We start from the raw sequence: 12,500 nt of genomic DNA, 5'->3' as shown, positions 1-12,500 counted from the left end.
GTCATTGTTCTATAAGTCTCACTATGTATGTTCGTACTTTTACTCTACCTATGAAATGTAAATAAACCTCTTTCAATAAAGCAGTCCTCAGAAGAAGTATCACGAAACTAATCAGGACTTAATCTTATATTTCGTATTTTCATTTTCCCTGTGGTTCTTTTGCATATATATATATATATATATATATATATATATATATATATATATATATATATATATATATATATATATTTGTTCCGATACGAATTCTTCCTACGTCCCAATAGTAGGAGTGCTCTCGACACGTCTCTACCGACCAGAGATTTTCCCTCCCCTCAGGCCATCACCCACTTTGTTTCCCAGCATGCCCCAAGTGTTGGCCCACAACAACCATTCTTTCTCTGGTTGCAGTACCGACAACTCGTTGCGCTTACTATCGTCAAAGTTTTTCATGTAACCTTGTTATATCGTGTGTTAATCTTGTGATCCTCGATCTCTACTATGGATCATGTGCGAGTGCAACGTCGTTCCCCTGGAGGTAGTGGAAAGTTATGTGCTGCTTTTCTTTCCCACATGGAAGTAGATCCCCACGTGTCGTGTACCTCTTGTCTGGGCTGAGTATCCTCATGTAAATAGACCTGTGGTGAGCGTGAGGGCCAAGATGGCCACAAAAAAGAAGAAAAAGGCCAAGAGGGACAAGTTGCCCTCGAGGAAGGGCAGTGGTTCACGCCCTTCCTCGGCCTGTTCATCCGTGCCTAGTGTTGCATGGCCCTCTCTGTCCCATGTGTTACCCACAGTAGTGGAGGATGTGAAGGTGGGGCAGAGGGAAACTCTAACGGATTGCCCCCTGAGGTCAGGGGTCATTCCCCTCCAAGAACGGATAGTAGAATTATCTTCTTGACCTTCTCGTCACCGGGGAGGTCCACAGAGAAGGTTGTTGGCACGTTAAAAGCCGTTATGTCCAACTGCAAGTGGCTGCTCCAAAGTTGCGCGATTCGGCCACAGGATGAAACTTATCCCCGCTTGGAGGCCCCTCATGGTAACCACGTGGTTAAATCCGCCATTCTGCCGATGGAATGGAGAGGATATTTAGACCCGATTGGTCCTAGGAGCCACCAATCCTCCACCACCAGGGACCGGCTCCTCGGTCCCTTTGTGGACGGAGGAGCAGCTCTCCGCTCTTAGAGCGGCATCGACATCTCCCACTCAGTGGCGCTCATCAGCCAATTTGACCCCGTGGGATCCAGAGGCCTTTTCAGGCACACCCAGGACCCAATTCAGGTTCCCGCTAAGGGATCCGTTCTCGGGTTGGGGAGCCCCAGAGCCGGCCCTCCAAGCCCCTGGGGAAGACCTTTTCCCAGCAGACAGCGTTGTATTTCCTCCCCCGGGTGCCGAGCGCCGAGGAAGAAGTGAGAATCGGTCAGGGAGCTTCCACCCTTTGAAGACCCGCTCTTATAACCATGGGTCTTCAGACTCCGCTTCAGTGCCGAAGAGGAGCTGAAGAGAAGGGGAACGGCACAGGACTCCCTCGGGAGGGAGACTTGAACCCAGGGATGTACGATCCCCAAACCCATGGCAGGGTACTTTAAATAGGTCCCATGTTACCGGTGAGGGTTTCTTGGACTTTGGTTCCTGGGATCACCAATGTGGAAACGAAAGGCCTGAACACACCCAACAGAGCTCCAAAGCTTTTACCCTTCCCGAGGGGAAGCACAGGCGCTTCTACACTCCGGAAGGGACCTCGCCCCCGGCTCCAAGGAAGATAAGCTCTCAGGAGGGACTGTGGGTTTCACGGTTCAGGAGGCACAGGCCATGGAAACTGCCGCGGGGATGCGGTATTGTGGTTGGACCTCTGGTCCACAGTCCTAGAGTCATTCGCCTTGGAGAACGGCGTCAGGAAAAACCAGGCCAGGGAGCAATTTCTAGAATTAGCAGTCTCGGGGACGTGGGTGGTAGCCTTCTTGGCGGGGCAGTTGTATACCTCTGCGTCAAACTAGGTCCTACAAAGGCGGGACATGGTTCTGTGTAGGTTGCCTAGGCAACTACCAGACAGGGAAGTAAGGGCATTGAAGGATGCCCCTATTGCCAGAGAGGCCCTCTTCACAGAGGACACAGGGGAAGAGGCCCTAGAGAAGTGCAGGAAGGAAAGGCATGATGCAATGCTCCTCAGGGATTCCTAATCTTTGTCGGGTGCGTCAGCGCGCCCGCTATACCGCTCCCGTGAGGACCATAAGCCCAGGACCCAGCCAAGTGGGCGGCCTTCTATGCCTCATACCATAAACCCGTTCTCATCCCCGTGGGCTCACCCGTCGCAAACCCCCTCAGGAGTACAGAGACCAGAACCTGGATGCAGTAAGAAGAGTGCCCCAGCCAATCGAGGGCCACGTGGTGGCCAGTTCTTCGAGAGGAAGTAGTGGGCGATGCCTCAACGCAAGGTGGAGAAATTGAGCAAAGGAAGGGAGGCCAGTGGACAGTTCAAGTGTTGAGGGACGGCTATCGCATCCTCTTTAAGTGCCCCACACCTCCTTTGGTTTCGGGACTCGAGGTCTCCAAGGAGGAAACACCGCAGAGAACCTTAGAGGGGGAGGTTCAGGACATCCTCTCCAAAAGGGCCATCCAGGCGCTACCTGCCGAACAGACAGGCTTCTTCAGCCGCCTATTCCTGGTGGAGAAGGCCTCAGGTGGGTGGCGACCAGTTATAGACTTCTCGGCTGTCAACCGTTTCGTCGCCAAGACCACGTTTAAAATGAAAACTGCCAGGATTGTCCTAGCAGCCATCAGGGAAGGTGACTTTATACTATCCCTGGACCTCAAGGATGCATATTTTCATATCCCAGTACACCCATCCAGCAGGAAGTTCCTCAAGTTCAAGTGAGGAGAAGAAGTCTTCCAGTTCACCACTCTGCTTTGGTTTGTCAACCACCCCTCAGGTCTTTACGAGAGTCTTTTCCTGGTCTCCGAGTGGGCCCAAAAGAGAGGGATAAGACTGTTGAGATACCTCGACGACGGGTTGCTCCTCTCAAAGTCCAGGGAACAAAGGGACAAATTAGTGACCTTCTGTTTGGAACTGGGGTTGGAGTTCAACTGGGAGAAGTCAAAGCCCTTTCCAACCATGAGGACAGTGTACCTGGGAATGGAAATTTTCTCCGTGCAAGCAAAAGCCCTCCCGATGAAGGAGAGGATCGGCAACTTGGAAAGCTTGGCGGAGCCTTTCACCAGGGTTAATCCGGCATTGCAGAAGGAATGGTAGAGACTGGTAGGCCACCTGGTGTCTCTGGAAAAACTTGTCCCCATGGTAAGACTGATGTTACACCCAGCCCAGTGGGACCTGAAAGAGATGCAGGCCCTGGCAAAACAGTACCCGTCGCCAAAGAGACTCCCGCCTCAGCCGACCAGGGAGGCCCTCCAGTGGTGGCTGGACCCAATGAACAACCAAGCAAGAGTCATACTGCTGGATCCTCCTCCGGGACTACTTCTGTTTACGGATGCATCCAGAGATGGATGGGGAGCCCAGCATCCTTACAGGATGGCCAAGGGCCGTTGGTCCTTGGAAGAGAAGACCCGCCACATAAACGAACTCAAGCTGCTGGCGGTTCAGAAAGCTCTCTACATCCTCGGGGACTCGTTAGTGGGAAGAAAGTGGCCCTGATGAGCGACAATGCACCGTTGTCGCATACGTCAAGAAACAGGGCGGCCTGCAATCCCATCGGATCGACAATCTGGCAGTAGACATCTTATCTTGGGTTGAAGACAATTCCATCTCCATGACAGTCAGGTACATTCCGGGGAAATGGAACATGGACGCAGACGGCCTCAGCTGAAAGGGACAAGTTCTGCTGGGGGAATGGTCCCTTCACCCAGAGGTAGCAAGGGCAATGATAGAAAGGTGTGGATCGCCGTGCCTGGACCTCTTTGCGACTCATCTGAACGCAAAACTGCCGGTCTTTTGCTCCCCAGTGTCGGACTCAGCAGCAGCTCTGGAAGACGTGTTTCAACATCCATGGGACGGACTCGATGTGTACGCCGTTTCTCCATTCGTACTCCTTCAGCAGACCCTGAAACAGCTTCAGGGGGCAAAGCACTCAAAGTTAACCCTAATAGCTCCATGGTGGCCGGAAAAAGATTGGTTCACAGAACTGAGATCCTTGGCAACGGAGCCCCTGTGGCCCCTGCCTCTAAAACAAGACCTGCTAAGGCAACCCCACTTACAGAATTTTCACGAAGTACTCCAAAACCTCTCCCTTTATACGTAGAGATTAGACTAAGGAAGGAGGATGCTCCAAGAGGGCAGCCGGCCAGGTGACCTTAAATCTGAGGCAATCCTCGAGGGCCATTTACCACGCGAGATAGGCAACCTTCTGCAAATGGTGCAACAAAGAAGGCATCCAGCCCCTTAAAGCTTCAATCCTGGTCATCGAGGAGTTCCTAGTACATCTTCGACTCGACTGGGTCTTGTCAGAACTAGCAGTAAGGGATTCTGTGCGGCCCTGGGCCAGGCCTTTCTCCTCCAGGGCTTGAAGCTAAGCTCTTCCAAGCGTCTCTCGATACGGTGAAAGAGTTCGAGCAGTCCCGCCCCCCTAGGACCCTCTCTGCCCCCTCGTGGAATATTATCAAAGTTCTCGACTCCCTGAAGAAGCTGCCTTTCGAGCCCCTGAGATAAATTACAGACAGGGAACTAACCCTTGAGATGGTGTTCCTTCTCGTCCTGACCTCAGCCAAAAAGGGTAGGTGAACTCCACGGGCTGTCTGCGGATGTTTCCCACTCCCACGGTTGGTAGGAGCTGTGCTTGAGGTTCGTCCCTTCCTTCGTGGCAAAAACGCAGAACCAAGCTGTAGATACCCCCGTTTCAATGAGTTCTCCATCCCTGCCATTCCCAGGACAAAGGACCTGGAAGACCTTCTATTATGCCCGGTGAGGGCGGTTAGAAAATATCTCTCTAGGACCGCCACCCTCCAGCCGGCCATCAAGAGATTGTTCATGACAACGGGTAGAGTGAAGAAGGGGGTATCAAAGAATATGATCTCGTTCTGACTCCGGGAGACGATTCGAATAGCGTACATGACGAAAAGCGAAGTCAACCCCGAGGTCCGTCAAGCCTTACAACATCCGGGGCATCGGCACCTCGTTGGCCTTTGATAAGAACATGGAGATCGATCAGGTGCTGAGGGCAGGGGTATGCTCGAGACAGTCGACTTTTATGGCCCACTACCTTAAGGACTGTTCCCTCAAGTCCCGGGAGGGGTTCAAGCTCGGTCCCGTCATAGTCGCCCAGCAGAGGATCCGAGGGTGGCTACACGTGATAGGTAAGGAGAGATAGAGTCTCGAACCCTATCCCATTCGCCCTCCATGGATCAACCTAACAAGAAGATGCTCCTTGGGTGTGTGTTACCTTATCATACCCTCACTAACCCCCCTGTTTTCGGTTTGACTTTCCCAGACAGGGCTTCAACCCCCCCCCCCCTTTCACCTGCTGATCCCTAAACTGTTTTCAGGGTCTGTTTACCCGCCTCCTAATTCTGAGGCTCCTACTATTGGGACGTGGGAAGTAATCGTGTCGGAGCAAATGACAATTTCTAAGTAAACTGTATTTTTCCTAACATCCTTACCACGTCTCAATAGGCTAACTGCCCCCCCCCCCCCTCCTTCCACTCTGTAGACCCTTTTATCATAAGTCACTTTTCCTGAAGCCAGAGAGAATGGCTGTTGTTGACATGGAAGGCTAGCCCAAGCTTACCCTTGGGGCATGCTGGAGGAAACAAGGTCTCCAAGGTGTGAAGGGGTTTTGGGGATCGGGGGAGGGGGTGATGGCCTTTGGGGAGGGAAAATCTCCGGTCGGTAGATATGTCCAGAGAGTACTCCTACTATTAGGACGTGGTAATATGTTAGGACAAATACAATTTACTTATAAATTGTCATATATATATATATATATATATATATATATATATATAAATCATGCCTATATAAATCTAGTATCTGTAGTATTATAGCCTCAAGCAGGCGTTCTGGCTTGTCTCTATAGCCTTAGTATTCTTATCTTATATACTTTAAGGCGTTTTTGTTTAATATTTTGAGTGAATTGTTTCTGTACATCTTACTGGTTTTTTGGATTTTTTATGGTACGTTTAAATTTTGACAATTTTTAGGGGTCTTGATTTAATTTTGGTAGTTCTGAAAATGGTTAATTTCACCTATATTTTAAAGGATTTGGTAAAACTTTTGTGAAATTCAAGTATTACTAGGGGTTGGCTATAAACAAATTTTAAAGGTTATTTATTTATCATTTGTTTTAAAGAGCTACGTTTCTTTCTGTGGTAGGTAACTTTTTTAGTGTATTTTAATTTTTACAATCTTTAAAGGGTCTTAGGTTAGTTTTTAATTTTACGTTAACGTTACCTTGTTGGAGTCTTAGGGCTTATAGCACCCTGCTTTACCAAATTAGTACTAACTTAGCCAGTATATATATATATATATATATATATATATATACTGTATGTATATATATATATATATATATACTGTATGTATATATATTTTTTCTCTCAATATACCCTACCACCAAGATATAAATATTTCAGATTATTTTATATACTTGTTTCTGGATACGTGAATTTCATGTTTACTCAGATTCGAAAAAAATACCATAGGGGAATTTATAATTTATACTAGTATTGCTGTAAACCATTGGTATTGCGGTACATTTATTTAAAGAGTAAGAGGCAAGTTTCTTTGTGCTGTAAATATATTTTTATACGGATTTTAATTTTTACTAATATTTTAAAAACATTTTATATGAATATTGTAGTCCACACAATAATGTTGTTAGGCTATGTTTTACATTATTATTATCATTATTATTATTATTATTATTATTATTATTATTATTATATTCTACTTTCAGTTAAGAACATTATCATCAATAATTTTAGAAACTATTCGGTGGTTTTTTTTTTATTAGTAATAATTCCTTTCTAAGATTTTTGTTTTTGATGGCATTTCATTCTTTTTTCATTTATTCTTCCTACCATATGATACTTTTAAGAGGATTAGATTATTTTTGTTACGTATATATTCCTTAACATAGTCATCTGAATGAACTTGAAAAATGAAAAAAAAAAAATGTATATTAATAACATTTTTATGCCCACCTTTAAGGCCTATTTTTCATTTTTTGTTTTATAAGCAATGAACATAGAAGATAACTGATAGCAATTATTTTTCACGTATCGAATTAAAAACCCTGGAATATTTAAAAAAAAAAAAAATCTTTTATGAAGTCAAACTCATCACTAGACTAAAGTAAACATGCCTATATTACGAGGTTAATGCCATTTACATTTTCGTGGGAAATCATTGTAGTATGGAAATAAAGGCCATTATAATGAGCATTGTAATTATTTATATTTTATTTTTATTTTAACGTTTTTTAGAATGCAAATATGCTGGGAAGTATTCGAACGGAAGTGGCTTCTAACCGCAAGGACCATGTAAAACGTGAGAGAGAGAGAGAGAGGAGAGAGAGAGAGAGAGAGAGAGAGAGAGAGAGAGACCAATTTCCCCTAGTATACAGTATATTGTTTTTTTTTTTTGTATAACCTATATCTCGCTTACTACTATACTTTTGATATGTATATACCAACGGTTTTCCCGTCGTGTATATATATATATATATATATATATATATATATATATATATATATATATATATATATATATATATATATATATATGAAGGGCTAGGGTTCGATCCCAGTATCAGATAGGAATTTATTTCTATTTGAGCACGATATTGTGTTGATCTCTCTCTCTCTCTCTCTCTCTCTCTCTCTCTCTCTCTCTCTCTCTCTCTCTCTCTCTGTATATATATATATATATATATATATATATATCTTTTTAAGAAGGATATATATTTTTTTGCTGAAAATGTGTTTTATTGTAACCTCTTTAACCACATCATAAACAGGGACAAACATTTAATTGTCTTTTGCTTTATTTATAACTTTTGTTACTATACTATCAAGTAGGATAAAAAAAATTTCAAAGAATCTACTGTATAGTAACTTTTAACAATTTTATTTCTTGAAGGTGACCTTCACTTCTACTATTACATTTACTAGGAAGCCTGACAACCTTATTTCTACAAATAATTTGCTTTTTTTTTTTTTTTTTTTGGTAACGTTTATTACTCTACTATCAAAATGGAAAAATGTATTCAAATACTTTTTGTTTTATTATCATTTACCACTGTGATATTTAGAGGGACATGATTTTAAAATACTTTTTTATTTTAACCTTTACCACTATGCTGCCAAGAAGTTTTTTTTCAATAATGTTGGTTTGTTATAACTTTTATGACTTTATTATCAAGAAGTACAAATATTTTTCCAAATACTTTGTTTTATGATAGCCTTTATCACGATACTATCAAGGTTCAAGAGGAGTAAATTTTTTTCTAATACTGTAATATATTGTAAATTCTTGTATTATTGTGTATTTTTTTCCATTTGTATGTGGGTAAGCACAGGGTGCCTTCTTTTGAAGGACTTTGCTTTGGCATTAGGGTAGACCGTAGTCCCGATCGTCAGTAATGCCTGACCTCGCTTAGACCCTGGTAGCGTATGTTCATGTGGTGTACCAGTCACCAGCGTCCTTCCTCCCAGCTGCGAGGAGTCCTGGCGCGGTTAGGTCGACAGTTCGAGACGTGTGAGGTGTCTGTTATGTTTGTAGAAGGAGTTGGCATAACTTTGTTTGTGTGTGAATTAATCTGTATCTCATTTGCTTTTAAATAAACCTATCCGTCAATTACATACATAATCTTGAGGTGTCTGCACGGGTAGCTAAGTAACCACCTCTCTCTCTCTCTCTCTCTCTCTCTCTCTCTCTCTCTCTCTCTCTCTCTCTCTCTCTCTCTCAAAATGCTATCAGGAGGGCCAATTTGTTTTCAAATACTTTGCTTTACTGTAATCTCTATCATAATGCTACCAGGAAAGAAAAGTTTTGTTTTAGAATGCTTTTCTTTATTGTAACATTTGACGTTATGCTTTGAAGAAGGAAAAGATTTTTAAATGCTTAGTTTTATTGTATATTTTACCACTTTACGATCAAGAGGAACAAACTATTTAAGAATATATCTTTATTTTAACCTTTACCACTATGCTATTAACAGGGATCATTTTTTTTTCAAATATTTTAGGGGTATTATAACATTTGTATATATAATATCAAGAAATAGTTTTTTTAGAGGTTTTCTTTTATTGCACCGTTTTCTACTATGCTATGCTATCGAGAGGGATTATTTGTTAATATTTAGCTTTATTGTAACCTTTGCCGCCACCCATTCAAAAAGTACTAGAAAATGATTTCATAGATACTGAACATTTACAACTAAGGCAAAACAAGATTGTTTGTTGAACAGAAACCCATGAAATGTGCTCCATTTTCATTTGCAACTTCGCCAAGACCCTCAACACCCATCACAGTCTCTATATCTTGATAATTCCTTCCAACTTCAGTGGAATCATTTGCTGGTTGATAGCAAACTATAATACTCAAATTGCACTGCTTTGATTTAGACAGCAAGTAACAATCTACTATTTACAGCTCTCCATTCCGTTTATACGTTCTCTTCCAACCCCATCTGTTATTGCCGTGATCTAAAATTTCTTTACCAATCCCCTCACAACGTGTTTCTGTTATGGCCAAGGTATCCAAATTATATTTTAACAAATTCATTCTCTACGGGTTATTCTGTTATTTCCGCTTTCCATAGACTGACTAAATCCTTAGAGGATTCATTGGCTATATTATTTAAAGGATAGCCAGTTCCATGTAATGCGCAGTACCTATTTAACTAATGCAAGTGATCCCTGCCGGTCCATGCTAATATATATATATATATATATATATATATATATATATATATATATATTATATATATATATATATATATATATATATATACATATATATATATGTATATACATATATATATATATATATATATATATATATATATATATATATATATATATATATATATATATATATATATATATATATATATATATATATATGTATGTATGGAAGGTTGTATGTATGTATATATATATATATATATATATATATATATATATATATATATATATATATATACATATTGTGTGTGTATGTATGTATGGATGTATATTTTTACATACCAAAAGTGATTGTAGTTATGCTTAAATATTTATCCAAATTGGATATATATGTTTGGTTTCACGTGATATATGTATGTCATGAAGATAATTTCTGGAAAATGACTTTATACAGCATTATTGATTATGTAAGGAAATCAAAAGAATATGTCATCGAGGTTAATTTTAAAAAAGGAAAATATGTCAGTCGATTAGTTTATAGACATTACAGTCCAAATCTTATAAGAAAGGATTAGAATGGCAAAATATGAGCCATAATGATTAAATATCTAAATGTATATACACGCACTCCTCTCTCCAGGGTATTATTACTCTTTCCTCCTACCCGAGGGAAAGGGAGAGCTGTGCGTGACCGGATATATATATATATATATATATATATATATACACATATATACATATATATATATATATATATATATTTATATATATATATATATTATATATATATATATATATATATATAGCCAAACATTTTCTCTTTTATTACATATGGGGAGATGATGATGATAATGATAATAATAATAATAGTAATAATAATAATAATTATTATTATTATTATTATTATTATTATTATTATTATTATTGTTATTATTATTACTATTATTATTGTTGTTAATCACTTGATATTTTTTTTACAGGTACGGATGTGATTTGGTTTAGATACCAAAGGGCGTGTCATTGCGAGCACACAGATGGTGAGTAGAAACCCAGATGCAGATGGCACGATCGGTGTTCCTTTCCTGGTGTTCTTCAGATTCTCTGTTTTCGCTTTATGTATTTGCCGATCCTTTGATTTTCTCTTTTTCAATATATATTTTTAAATTGAGCTCTTGTTTTGTATAATTACGTACACTTGCTAAAATTGAGATTGGCCTTTATATTGTATTGTAATTGTAATTAATGACTCAAGAACTATTGACAAGAATGCACCTCAAAGTGTTGAGCATTTCAAGAAAACGGTCTCACTTATTATCATCAACAATGTAATCATCTCTATCTCTCTCTCTCTCTCTCTCTCTCTCTCTCTCTCTCTCTCTCTCTCTCTCTCTCTCTCTTTTCCATGTTCCATTTTCTAGTAAAGGCTTTTATCCTGTCTTCCATCCTGCAGTCCAGCTTCTAACTTTGCCTTTATTCTGCTACTGTCGGTTTTCTTACTCAGATTCATAAATACAATTCAATCTATATATATATATATATATATATATATATATGGCTCAAATATATACTTTGCTCTTTATCCTTTTTTTCCATACGTCATAATTTCACTTTTTGCGTTAATAGTACATACCACTTTCCAAGCAATGCTAAGTTTTAGGTGAACCAGGCAACTAAGAGGAGTGACCAATTATTTGTTATAAGTTTGCTGTTCTACATCGTCATTTCTTTTCTTACGCTGTAACATACTTTTTGATTGGTTTATATATATATATATATATATATATGTATGTATGTATATGTATATCTTTATTTGTTTATGAACTAATCAAATTGATAAATCCTATTTCAATAAAAAAAACTCTGTAATTTTCTTTTAAAGAAGTTAAATTCTTGCTGACCTCCTTTGTATGTAATGGCGGGGAAATATTGACCTTGTCGCATATTCGTCCACATCTAGATTAATTTCACTGCAATAGTCTTTAAATTATTGTTAAAGCACCTTCATTATTACGCAATTACACGTATCGTAATTAGATCGTAAACGCATTAGTGATTCGAAGCAACCAAGTGAATAACATTACCTACAAATAACATGTTACGAAGAAATTAAATCAATAGAATTCAGCTTTGTATTTACAGATAACGGTATTAAATCATGTATCTGACGCGATTAACATTAATTACTTTTATTACATTTGCAGCGCGATGAATTATATTGATAGCTAGATAGAATTCCATTGTATTGGTAATCAAACATCGAAATAAATAATCTTTTCGTCAAATAATTTACTCTCTAGACATAAGAAAAGTTAAATGTTGTTTGTGTGTATGTTGGATTTAATCCCTAGACAAAAATATCGTTCTATAATGTTAGTGTTAGTTTGATTAATTGGTTTGAAGTTTTCTGGCATCCTAACATCGTCGGTCATTGTCGCCGATATCGTTTATTATAAACAAAGAATAAATTGAAATTCATTTGAAAACCATAAAAGTGAAGATGTCCTTACAAAGTTAAACAGCTTTTAGAAGTGCTGGTTCTGAAATAAATCTAGAAAATAACGTGTGTTCGTCAATATTATTGAAGCTGTTATTGGAGACAAGATTGTGACAGTAAATACTATATCGGTATTGAAGAGGACGAGGAAGGATTGATGGCAGAGGGATAA

Source organism: Palaemon carinicauda, chromosome 19 (assembly GCF_036898095.1).
Source record: "Palaemon carinicauda isolate YSFRI2023 chromosome 19, ASM3689809v2, whole genome shotgun sequence".
In the NCBI taxonomy this organism is placed as follows: domain Eukaryota; kingdom Metazoa; phylum Arthropoda; class Malacostraca; order Decapoda; family Palaemonidae; genus Palaemon; species Palaemon carinicauda.
This window is presented reverse-complemented; position numbering follows the sequence as displayed.